The 12,077-nt window shown below is 46.1% G+C and overlaps 1 protein-coding gene across 2 annotated transcripts in view; it reads left to right on the forward strand.

Annotated features, from left to right (window-relative positions):
- Window positions 1–691: 691 nt before the first annotated feature.
- The window catches only part of SGCD (sarcoglycan delta), a 1,029,217-nt gene continuing 1,017,831 nt past the window's right edge, over window positions 692–12,077 (forward strand). For both annotated transcript variants that reach the window (XM_054684744.2, XM_054684747.2), the window contains exon 1: window positions 692–1,358. The gene's annotated coding sequence lies outside the window, so the exon portion shown is untranslated. The remainder of the gene's footprint in view (window positions 1,359–12,077) is intronic.

Here is a 12,077-nt window from a genome sequence, read left to right on the forward strand (position 1 = left end):
CACCCAACTACGGAGGGCCCTGTGCTCCGCACGCTGCCCGGCGTCGCTCAGAGTGGGTGCTCACGAATTATTTGTCAATTGATTGGAGGTTGCCAGGCCCATCTTGCAAGACACCTCCCTTCTCCCTGGAAGGAGAAACCCTTGGAGTCTGTTGGTTAACGGGAAAAGTGCTTTCTCTGAGAGGAAGGCGGGGCAAGCCAGAACAAGCTCTCGCTGGGAATCCGGACACTCCTTCTCCCGGTGTTTCTTAACCCCTTTCTTCTCCCGGGAGTGGAGAGGGGGCTCAAGGATACTAGAAACCTGTCCCCTTGGCGGAGACACGTACTCGCCTCTGGCCGCCGCGGCCGACTGATCTTGCGGAGTGGAGCTCCCCCCACCCCGCCCGCGTTTCGCTGGGGCTCCCTCCGCTCTGCAAAGGGAGCGGGGAGCTGGGGGAGCCTTGCACACCAGTCTTCCTGGAGCTGCAGACGAGGAGCCCCGCGCCTTCGGGAGCCTCTCGGCGGCTTCCCCTCTAACGCGCGACTGTGCAGCCTCTCCCCGCCGCCCCCACCCGCGGCTCGCCCTCGCTCCCTGCCTCCCGCCCCGCCAGCCGGAGCGCGCACACCGGGACTCCGGCACGTGGGCGCGCGGGAGGTGGCGGCCGCTGCTGCCGCTGCTGCCGCTGCCGGAGCCCGAGCCCAAGCCCCAGCTGGAGCCGGAGTCGGAGCCGGCGAGATCGCCCTCCATGCTGCGGGAGCTGCGGCCGCCTTCCGCTCAGCCCCTGGTCCCAGGCGAGCCTGGCGAGCCGGCGAAGCACCGGCGGGGAGGAGGACTAGAACAGGAGGAGGGGCACGGCGGATTGAAGCGAGCTGGGCTGTGAGCAAGGGACACCCACAGCCTGGAGAAACAGCCCCGCTCTCTTGCGCGCTGTCTGCTCCAGCTGCTACTGGGGGCTCTAAGCAGCGCGATGCTGCTTCGCTTCTTCTAGGCGGCGGCCGGCGGAGGCTTTCCGCAGCCGCTTGGCCGGCGCCGGCCCCTATTCCGCTGGCAAGTCCGTTGTCTATCCCGGAGGGCGCACCCGGACGCCCAAGCCGGAGCGAGCGCGAAGTCCGAAGTCCGCCCCGAGAGCCGCCAACTTCCCTGTGAGCCCCTCTCCCCGCCGCAGCCTGCGCCAGACCTGGGAGCGATGCGCCCCCACCCGGGCGGCGCGCCCTCTGCCAACTCGCCACCCATGGGATCGACTGCCCTCAGCTGCCCGGCTTGGAGTGCGTAGGCTTCGCCGCGTGGCCCAGGAGAGGAGCGAGACACCAAGGCGTTTCGCGGACTCCGCGCGCACCAGTCGGCTTGGTGGCCCTGCGGGATAGCGTTTATACCCAGGGGTGAGTAGGCCACTAGTGGAGGCGCCCTTTACCCCCAGCTAGCGGCTTGCATGGACGGCAGAGACGGGAGAAAGTTGGGTCTCCTTGCGCTTAATCTGGCATTGGCAGAGGAATGCAACATTGTTTCTTCCAACTCGATTGCCGCGGGAGTTTCCCCAGTTCCCGCCATCTCTAAGCCAAGGAGGGAGTCCCCTTCCGCTTCCTAAGGAGAAAAGGGGCTCCCTAGAGCAGATCGCTGACTTCCTCACCAACGTGCCATTTGGGGCTTTTCAGCCGCCCGCGCGTTAAGCTAGCTCCCAGCATAAGCGCTTAGAGATCCGCAGCCGCCTGGGCGCGCTAAGAGATCGTGGGCAGCCCTAGCCCTTAGGGCAGCCTAAGCGCGCTTCACTAAAGAAAAAAGACTGTTGGTATATTAAAGAAGTGTGTGTGTGAGAGAGAAAGAGACAGAGACAGAGAGACATGGGTGGGGGCACCAGGAAAGGTAGCCCGAGTAGGAGGTGCTAGTGAAATTTATCTTTTGCTGACGGATCCAGCCTCCGGAATGCCCGATTGTCTTGATCCGCGGTGCGGTGCGGGTTTTAGGGGCGCACAATACAGGGTGTCCAGACAGAGTCCAACAGGTGGCCTGCGCGGGCATCCTGTGGCTAGGCGCGGGGGAGGGGAACGGCTCCCTCCCCGAGCCCCGGGCTGCCTCTGCTGCTTCTAGGGGTGCATCTGAACATGGGTAAGGAAATGCGCTCCCTGCACTCAGGCACGATTTGGGGTGAGTGTGTGAGGCATCCAAATGCCTCCTGTCGGAAAACAGCGGCCTCATTGTGTGCCAGACTGAGGTTTCAACTTGCAGGCAACTGAGAGGCCATTCAGCTGGGCAGCACGGAGTTGGCTGGTCCTCGGACTTGAGCAATGGCCTTCCCCACGATCCCTGGTGGCAGTATTCCAGCTCCTCCGGCTGGGCGGCGAGCCAAAACTCATAGTTTCGCTCCTCTGTATTCCACTGAAGGGAAGGGGAGTTGCGGGAACACCAGGCGTTTTTATCTTGAGATTCATACACAAGGGCAGGTATGGGCGTACACGTGTTGTGTGCGAGTGAGTGTGGAGACAAGTCGAGTTTAAGAGCTGGATGGAAGAAATTAGAAAACTCTGCACCCTCCAGGGAGACAAATTAGGAGAGGGCGCGGTTGAGCTTTGAAAAAGTTTCACCTGAACTCACCTTTCTTCGGTGACTTCAGGTGTGCCAAGTGCAAAATATTCTAATCCCCTAAAGCTGTGGCCCCTCCAAAGCAGCATCTTCCAAAATTGCCCAGTAACTTCTTCATTCCTCTGCTTACTCATTTGTAGGTTGGGGACAATTATCCGCATTCATGGGAGAAGCTCTGGAATGTCTATAAAGGAGGTATTTAGAGGTGGATGTCCAGTTGGAAGGTAGAGCAGCTGTGTGTGTGTGTGTGTGTGTGTGTGTGTGTGTGTGTGTGTGTGTGTGTGGCGAGGGGAAATTGGGGGAAAGGGAGAGTTGTCTGGAACCTACATACATAGCAGGCACTCCGTTTTTACTTAGATTTTGTATTTTTAGGAGGTTGGTTGGCTTTGGCAAGAGTGATGGAGATTTGGGGAAGCTAATGCTTTCCCAGCACACACTTGGCGCTGCCACATCGCTGCCGACCTACTGTGAAGTGAGATGTTTGTATATTGGAAACAAAGTGATGGACACTCCAAAACACAAAAGAACCCTCTGCTGTTGACGCTTGCCCCAGTGGCTTTCCCTCCAGAGGAATTTCTGGAGACCACAGCTGTTTAGCCTTGCTGCCTTAATACTCTGGAATTTTCCTGCATCCTTCCAGCCCCAATTTAGTTTCCCTCCTAAGGAGAGCCCTCCTCACCCAGGGCCTCTGGCAGCAGATCATCAAGGATATCTAAGTAGAGTGATTTCCTGGATGTGTAGCACACACTGGGTGATTTAGCATGGGGTGCATGCCTCTCCAGAAACATGCTGGAGCCTTGACGTTTGAAAGGGAGCCAGGAGCTGGGGGCCAAGAGGAGAATGGGCAGGGAGATATTGTGCATTATAGAAAGACAGTCAGACAGTAGTACAGAGAGTAAGAAGAAAAAGGAGAAAGAGAGAGAGGCACGAGAGGGAGGGAGAGAGGGGCAGAAAGAGATGGAGAGAGAGGTAGAGACACACAGAGGTAGAAAGAGAGAGGGAGGGCAGAGAGAAGACAGGAAAGTTACAGGGTAGACAGGACAAAGAATAAGAGGAGGCAAGAGTGGCAGAGAGAAAGGGATGGAAGGGAAAATAAATCTGAAGAAGAGTGTGAGAAAAGAGAACAAAAAGGGAAAGGAGTGGGAATGGGTGGGGAAGTCAGATGGGGAGGAGGGAAAGGGTGGGAAAAGAGAGGTGCCCTGAAGTCACATTATTTTTGTAGTTAATTTTCGTAAACCATGCTGCCATTCTAAGGACGTTGACATAGTCCAGATCCTTAAGTAGCCAGCCCTTGGTTCATGTTTGTTTCTCTGGGGAGTCATGAATTATGCAGAAATTGGACACCCACTTGGAACCCACTGGAGATGACACAAGTGTAGGAAGTTCAGATTCTTGGTAAATGCACACATGCATAAATGCATTTGTAGTCATTGTTTTTGTTTGTTTGTAGTTTTCTGGGTAAATACATGTTGGAGAATTGAGGCAGAGTTTTGGCTCACTGACAATATTTGCCAATGATTCTCTAACCTTGTTTTTAGAAAAATCTCTTCAGTAGCTTCCGAGAAATACAGACTACTGGACCCACTCCCCTGGGAGCCTGTTCCAATAGGGACCGGAATGTGCTACTTTGAGTGCCCCAGTTGGTTCTAAAGCAGGTGGTCCCTGAACCAGGCTTTGATACACGTGGTGTAGATGGTATAGCACCCTTCTCTAATTTGTTTCTGGATTTCTTCGTAAGAGATACTGTTTAACACCTCTCTCTCTTATGCTATTCTCTCCAGAAAAGCTTATTTCTTGTGAATTTCTCTTGATAAAAGGAGAAGCCCAAGGAAGTCGCTCAGCCCGGGTTACCTTCATCAGCCTCATTAATCACAGTAGTTCCAGGGGAAGGCAGATGGCTCCTCTGGTTGACCTTGTCAGGGGCTTTCACAACTAACAGGTACTGAGGACTCCTCAGGGCATTGCCTTCAGCATTCTTCATGTACTATCTGCCCATTTAAAACTCACAGAAAGCTATGCCACAGGCACTGTTATTATCATCTGCATTTTAGCTGAGGAAACTGAGACTTTGAGAAATTATATAATGTGTCTCAGAGAAATTACTTTAGTTGTCAGCAGTCTAACTACTAGAAAGTACAGTGCTAAAATTTGAGTCCAGGTGTTGTTGACTTCAGGATCTCTGGTCCTAATTATGTACTGTGGTAGCTGCTAATCCTAACACCCCATTCTAGGCTGATGGAGCCAAAAGTCCTTGGAGATCTTTCCCAAGCATTCTCCCTCCCCACTCTACCATTTGAGAAAAACAAAAGTAGCTGAAGAAACTGGGAAGTGTCTTGCCAGAGATCCTATAACCAGTAGGTGCCAGAACTTGGACCAGCACCCAGTCTGGAGTCTCAGTCCAGCCTTCTTCTCACCACACCAGTAGTTGTCATGTGTGGCTAATCATCAAGGTCACTTACATCTTAGCCAAAACACAAGTTGCTGGACTCCCCTAAAGGCTTACTGAATCAAAACCTTGGGGCAGAGAGGCCAGAGATCTATATTTTTAGCCCATGCCCCAAGCCTACACCTATTTATACACTACCATTTTCCCCAGTTGTTCCCTCACTCCTGGATTCCAACACTGGATCCCTTCCAGACAGCTTCAAGAGGAGAACTCTGAGTCCCTCCTGCTTCCAGCCAAATAGAAATACAAAAAGTAGTAAACTCCATGCGTGTTGCAGCCCACTGATATGCAAGGAAACAAGCAGGCCCACCTGGAGGCAACTTTGCAAGCTCTTTGAGAAGTATAGCAATCACAGTGATGTTTGTTATACTTGTTTTTTTTTTTTTTTTTTTTTTTCCTGTGCCAAGTCGGAAAGCACTTATGGAAACATCAAATGCTCCTTCAGTGCATGAGTGTCGGCATTTGTACTAGTACTTGACACAAAATGATGCCATGAGCCAGGGCCAATGTGTCACTATGTCAAAAGTGTCAAGTTCAGTGTCCCAATTTAGTGGATGTAGCTGTGGTGTAAGAAACACCCCTTTCCTCCCCTTCATTATTAAGCTTTTGACTCCCTCAGAATAGATCAGTGCCTCATTCTGCAAGTAAAAAGGAGCTATCACACACACTCTGTCTCTTTCTGGCCCACTTAAATTGTTTTCTCAGTGACCTCAACATCTTTTCCCTTCTATTTCATTGAAAAGTGGCCAAAGGTACCAGACATCTTGTCCAGCAAACTGTTTTGTCATCTTTCCCTTTTCAGATCCAAATTTATCTTTTTGAATATTTTGCTTTTAACCCTGACCTCTTATTCAAGGGTAGTAATTGAGCCTTAGGTAGCTTTGATAAGCAACTCTCTGATACATGTATTTTAAATAACCACAGTCATTTATGGATAGAACACGAACCAATGAATACCTTATATTTTTAAAGGGCTTCATTAATATGCTGGACACTTTTTTTTTTTTTTGCCATTTCAGTTGTCAGAACCTACTTTCCTGGCATGACTGGCAGTGGAGAAGTAAAAGGTGAAAGGAAACACTTAATGGTTAAGTTGGGCCCCGAGTGAAGACAACTAGGGGTCAAGTCCTACCCTCACTTGCCTTGCTTTTATAACTTTGGTCTGGTGATTTGACTTCGTCAAGTCTCCATTTCTTCATGTACAAGTTGAAGTCAGTAATAGGTTGTCTTATGTTGCAAGGATTTACCTTGATGAATGATTGAAGTGCTTAGCATGGTGTCCTGTGCACCTGTCAGCTAGCATTTTTACTGCTTTTTGTTAAGTATTTGCTATGTGCCAGGTTCCATTTAACCCAGGAGCTGATGTTGGGAAGGTTAAGCAGTTTGGCCAGTTCACACAGTTTCTCTCTTTATTTTATTTTTATTATATTATATAAGAATATTATTATATTAATCAATATTATTACTGTTATTAATTATATTAATAATATTATTATTGTTATTAATTATATTAATTAATATTATTATATGAGACAGGGTCTGGCTCTGTTGCCCAGGCTGGAGTTCAGTGGTACCATCTTGGCTCACTGCAACATCCACCTCCTGGGTCAAACCATCCTCCCACTGCAGCCTTCCGAGTATCTGGGATTAGAGACATGCACCACCACAACTAGCTAGCTAATTTTTGCATTTTTTTTTTGTAGAGATGGAGGTTTTGCCATGTTGCCCAGGCTAGTCTCAAACTCCTGAGCTCAAGCAATCCTCCATCCTTGGCCTCGCAAAGTTTTGGGATTACGGGTGTGAGCCACTACTTGGCCCACACAGATTCTAAGTAGCAGACTGACAGAATCCAGATCTCTCCTTTTTAAACTCCCCATACCCTTACTATTGCATTGCTGTGAGTCACTGGTCCTTATACTTTAAGACACTGTTGTATATGAAACACATTCTGGTTTGTATTTTTAAAAACCCATTGCTGAGAATGTTGAAGAGAAGAGTGGGAATCTTTTGAACTTTGGGGGATAATTTTTAGGTGGTGAAATCGCCTCCAAATATTTGCTTTTACTTTTCTAGCAATTGGAATGTTTCATAGATCCTTCCCCTGCTGCAATTGCTTGGCTGACTCCCATCTGTTTATAAGGTCTCAGCATAGATATTGCTTCTTTGGGAAAAATCTCCCTTGAATCCTCAAAGACTGTGTTAGATGTCTTTATAATGTGTTCCTCCATTTAAACTGGAGTATACTTGTCTGTTTACTTCTCTGTATCTGCCATTCAGTCTATATATAAGCTTCTTGAGATCAGGGGACTGGTTTTATTGGAAGTTGGATCTACAGCACCCAGGTCAGTGCCTGACATATAGAAACCTCACAAAAACATTTTTGGATGACTAATTGAAACTTTGAGCTAATTCTATGTGGTTCAGAAAAAGTGGCCATTGTCCTTAAATGCTAAAAGAAAAATCATCCAAACATAGGAGTTGAAAGCCATGAGGTCTAATGCGTCCCTAGAGGCTCCAGTTCTTCACATAGGCATGTAATGGTATCAGTAGTTGTTGACTATGTTGGTAGCTTTCGGCAAATTTCTTTGTGATGTTGCTTAAGATGTAATTAGAAGGGACATTCTGATGTATAAGTTAATGTGATTTTATCTGTACATTTAATTAGTTGCTCAGAAAGACACGTTTGATTCTCAGCCCAAAAGTTTTAAAAATTAATAGGCTTTCAGGAGTGAGAACCAAGGTTAGAGATAATCTAGTCCAATCAGTTTGAAGAAGAGATGAGGAAACTGAGGCTCAGAGGGGGAAAGGGACTTGCCTGAGGTCACCCAGCAAGTTAGTGCCACAGCCAGTGTGAATGCCAGTGGTTTCTGGCTGCTGGCCCAGGACTCTTAATGCCTGCTGAGAGTGATTAACACATGCTTGGTGAGCTACTTGTTTGCTTTGAAGGCAGGCTTGCAAGCATAGGTAGCTACACAGCCTGCAACTGCACAATTCCCAGATGAAGCTCTTGCTGAAAACGAGAGAAGCAGACCTGAAATTACTTGCTGATTGGGCAAACTCCTATAGTCAAGGGTGTTTGTTGGAGAGCATCTTGGCAGGTCCTAGCCCATAAGGTTTTATGGGCTTTTTGGATTCACAGTCTAGTTTTCAAACAAGAAAATGTGTCTGGAGTAGGATCCTCCTTTGATATTCTTGTATGTGATATTTCGAGAATTAGAGATGTATGGATGTTCATTGCCAATCCCCTGGCACAGGGTCATTGGCAAAGTCATGATCAGATGATGCTCCTCTTTCTTCTTAACCCTTTTTTAGATGGGAAGCAGTCACCTTGGGATCCTTCTTTCTACCCCTGGGATGCTTTGGAGTATGACCAAATAGTTCAGCCTAACTACATCCTCAGACACAGAAACATGTGCAGTGTACTTTGACATTGTTAACACACAGATCTTTATCACATGGTGTCAATATTATGGAGACAGTAAGACACAGATCATCGGTGTGATATATTGCACATGATCCTTTGAAAACATTATAATCAGGGCTGACAAGGCAGAAGAAATATCTCAACCTCGCATCTTCCCTGCATCCCAAAAAGCTTACCAAACCAACCCAAACTAACAAGACTCTGATTATTCAAGGAAAGAAGGCCCAGATTATGATTCACTTTGCCCTTCTACCATAATCAGGCTGAGATTATTGGTGTTATTTTCTGATTTGGTATCTAAGGGTCAGGTGCAAGGCAGAAGTACCTCTCTTTATTCCCCTAACACCATAACAAATTGCTCCCTTTCCTATCTCATAGGTTTCTTAAAATTCCTCCATTGCATGCTAATTCTTTAGGCCTTCAAATAATTTAATGTTTTCTATGGTCCTTTATTGAAATGCAAGATTTCCTGAGTAGGATATTGTTAATAACTAGACCTAATATCTCACCCTATCTTCTCACCTTTTAATGGGCATTGAGGATAAATATTACTGTCACTGCTACCACCACCACCTCTACCACCTCCTCCTCCTACTTTTCTACTGTTACTATTGCCATTTATTGAGTATCCACTATGTGCCAACATGGTTCTAAGTTATGTACATGTATTTTTCTCATCTCATATTTCCAGTAAGTTGATGTTGTGGTTATGGGTAGAGGAATTAATAAATCACCACAGAGATGACAAAAATAACGATGGGATTAACCAGAATAGAGAAAAGGTGATAGTCGGGATCAGGAAAATACTGGAAAGCAATGTAGAAGGGCAGGAGGAAAAGTGAGTGCTCTTTCCTTTTCCCTATTCCCAAACATTCACGTCTGTAAGTGGGATCTTTAGAGAACGCACAGCAAGCTGAGGGTTGGGCAAGTTAATTTGCACCTGATCCTCACTGATCTAAATGGCAGGACAGGGCTTTGAATCCAGACTTCCTTATTTTCACACTTTACTAGGTAATATTGTCTCCAATTGACTTATAAAACAATGAGCTTGAAAAGAGCTTGGAGAATACCTTCTTCTATGGCTTGCAAACGACTATGAGGTACGTTAAGATAAATACATTAAGGTATTTTATGTCATCAGTATATACCCCACATGCAACTGACACAAAAGTTTCAAAAAATATAACACTCACCCTTACTATGCGTAATTTAATGATATCCCCTATTCTGCTTTATCCTATTATTTACTTGCACATTTACATGTGGAGACACAATATATTCACCCATATCATTGAAATAAAAGTTTTGAAAAATCATACTCTTACTATAGACAGTATAGTCTGATATTTTCCATTCTATTCCCATTCATTAAAAAGAAATCATGCTATGGTACTCAGAATTGATTTCATGACACTCATGGGTTGGAAAGCACATTGTGAAAATCACTTACCTAGTCTGACACTACAGATTTTTATAGATGGAGAAAGTAAGGATTGGGAGGCAGAGCTGTTTTTCCTAGTTCAAGATCCCGTGACAGGCTAGTGGCAGAGCCAGTGTAGAACTCAGGCTCATGACACCCACTCATGCCTGTGAGTGAGAGCACCCTTGACCGTGGCCTCTGGGTCATGACTGAGCTTCAGTCTGTCAGCAGATTGTTGTCATTGATCACTCATAGTATATTCCCTTTGACTTTGACCTCCATTCCCCTCATGTAGCATTTTTTAGTGAGATTTAAGTGATAGGTTAATTTGCCATATATGGGTTTGGCGGTGGGAACTTGTGGTGTAATGGGACAGTGGGGGAGCTGGGATGGTGTTGAGGGCCCTATGGCTTTTCTGTGAGCCTTGCAGACTCTTTTGATTGAATAATTAGGCAACAGATCCTGGAGGAGGGAAGAAGCATTGATGCCAACTTGAGTGCCCTTAATCCCTCTATCTATCTCTCTCTGGACCACTTCTCCTTCCTCAACCCAGAAGGCATTACTCACATGTTTAAAGGCATTAACATAAGGACTGAATGTAGAGCCCAGTTTGCCATACCCAATGTATGAACAACCCTTTCTGGAAACTCAGATGACTACTTGAACTAGGGGCAGAATTTTTTGAGATGGTGATTTTTAATTTATTTAACGCTACTTGTGCATGTTATAAAGCCAAACAATACAAAATGGTAAACAGTAAATGTGCCCTCATCCCTGATCCCAAGTCCTTAATTCCCCCTTTCCTGGTACAACTATGTTTCCGGTGTCTTCTGCATCCTCCCAAAGATATAGGTGGACAAAAAGCATGTTTTTCCTCTTTTACACAAGTGACAGCACATAATGTACCTTGTTTGTTTATGTAAATGATACATCTTGGGGACTGTTCATGTATGCTTCCATTGAGCTGCCTCATTATTTTTCTGAGCTGCATAATGTACCATTATATAAATGTACTGAGATTTATTTGGCTGTGATAAAGTGTAATGATTAAGAAGCTAGATTCTGGAGCTGGCCTGCCTCTGAGAGAGAGAGAGAGAGAGTCTGTGAGAGTGTGTGTGTGTGAGAGAGACTGGGTGTGTGAGTGTGTGTAGGAGAGTGTGTGTGAGAGAGTATGTGTGTGAGTGTGCATGTGAGTGTAAGAGAGTGTGTGAGAGTGTGAGTGTGTGAGAGAGTTTTGTGTGTGAGTGTGCATGTAGTGTGTGAGAGTTGTGTGTGAGTGTGCATGTAGTGTGTGTAAGAGAGTGTGTGTGAGAGTGTGTGAGACAGTATGTGTGTGAGACAGTATGTATATGAGAGTGTGTGTGTGAGTGCGTGTGAGAGAGTGTGTGAGTGTGTGAGAGAGTATGTGAGAGTGTTTGCGTGTGAGAGTGTGTGTGTGAGAGAGTGTGTGTGAGAGAGAAAGAGAAAGAGAGAAAAAATATTAGGAAACATGGGGCAGGGAAGGCTTCACTAAATTAAAAGCCAAATTGTACCTCATTTGTGCATGTTTTCAAGAATTCAGTTTTTAAGATTGTATGAACTTTTTTTCACACCACAAAATCACCAACAATTATTTGCTGAGATTATTTTGACTTTGGGATCCTGGAAAGAGAGGAGACAAGTAAAGATAATGGTCCCTGCCCTTGAAGAATACAGAGACAGCACTTATTTACCCAGAACAGGTTGAGAATGATAAATAATTGTGTGTAATTGAGACCAAAGCTGGATGTTGTCCAGCAAGTATCTGCTAAAAGATCTTTCCATGCAGCAGGAAAAGCATGTACAAAGGCTGTGATGTGGGACTGTGAGTTTCACAGTTGAGAACCAGCGTGGAAGCCAGTGGGGCTGAAAGCAGAGGAATACAGTGGGTGAGTAGGTGGTAGGGGAGGGCTGTTGATTCCTAAGAGAGCTGCTTTAAGGGTAATGTATAACCGTGTAATAAAAATGAAATATTCCATCTAACCTGCCTCAGCTAGGGTTCTGTAGAAGGCTTAAAGAAAGCTCTATGGCTGTTGTTAAATTATAAGAAAATACACTTTCCATTACAGAATTTAGGATATTTTAGAGAAACTCTGTTGCCTATAATCCTGGTGAGTTTGAAAAAAGTGTAAATATACCCAGTAAACATTTATTCAGTCAAGGAACATACACTTGAATAAAGAAGTGAATGCTTTAGTTTGGCTAGTGTAAAA

The sequence above is a fragment of the Pan troglodytes genome, chromosome 4, assembly GCF_028858775.2.
Source record: "Pan troglodytes isolate AG18354 chromosome 4, NHGRI_mPanTro3-v2.0_pri, whole genome shotgun sequence".
In the NCBI taxonomy this organism is placed as follows: domain Eukaryota; kingdom Metazoa; phylum Chordata; class Mammalia; order Primates; family Hominidae; genus Pan; species Pan troglodytes.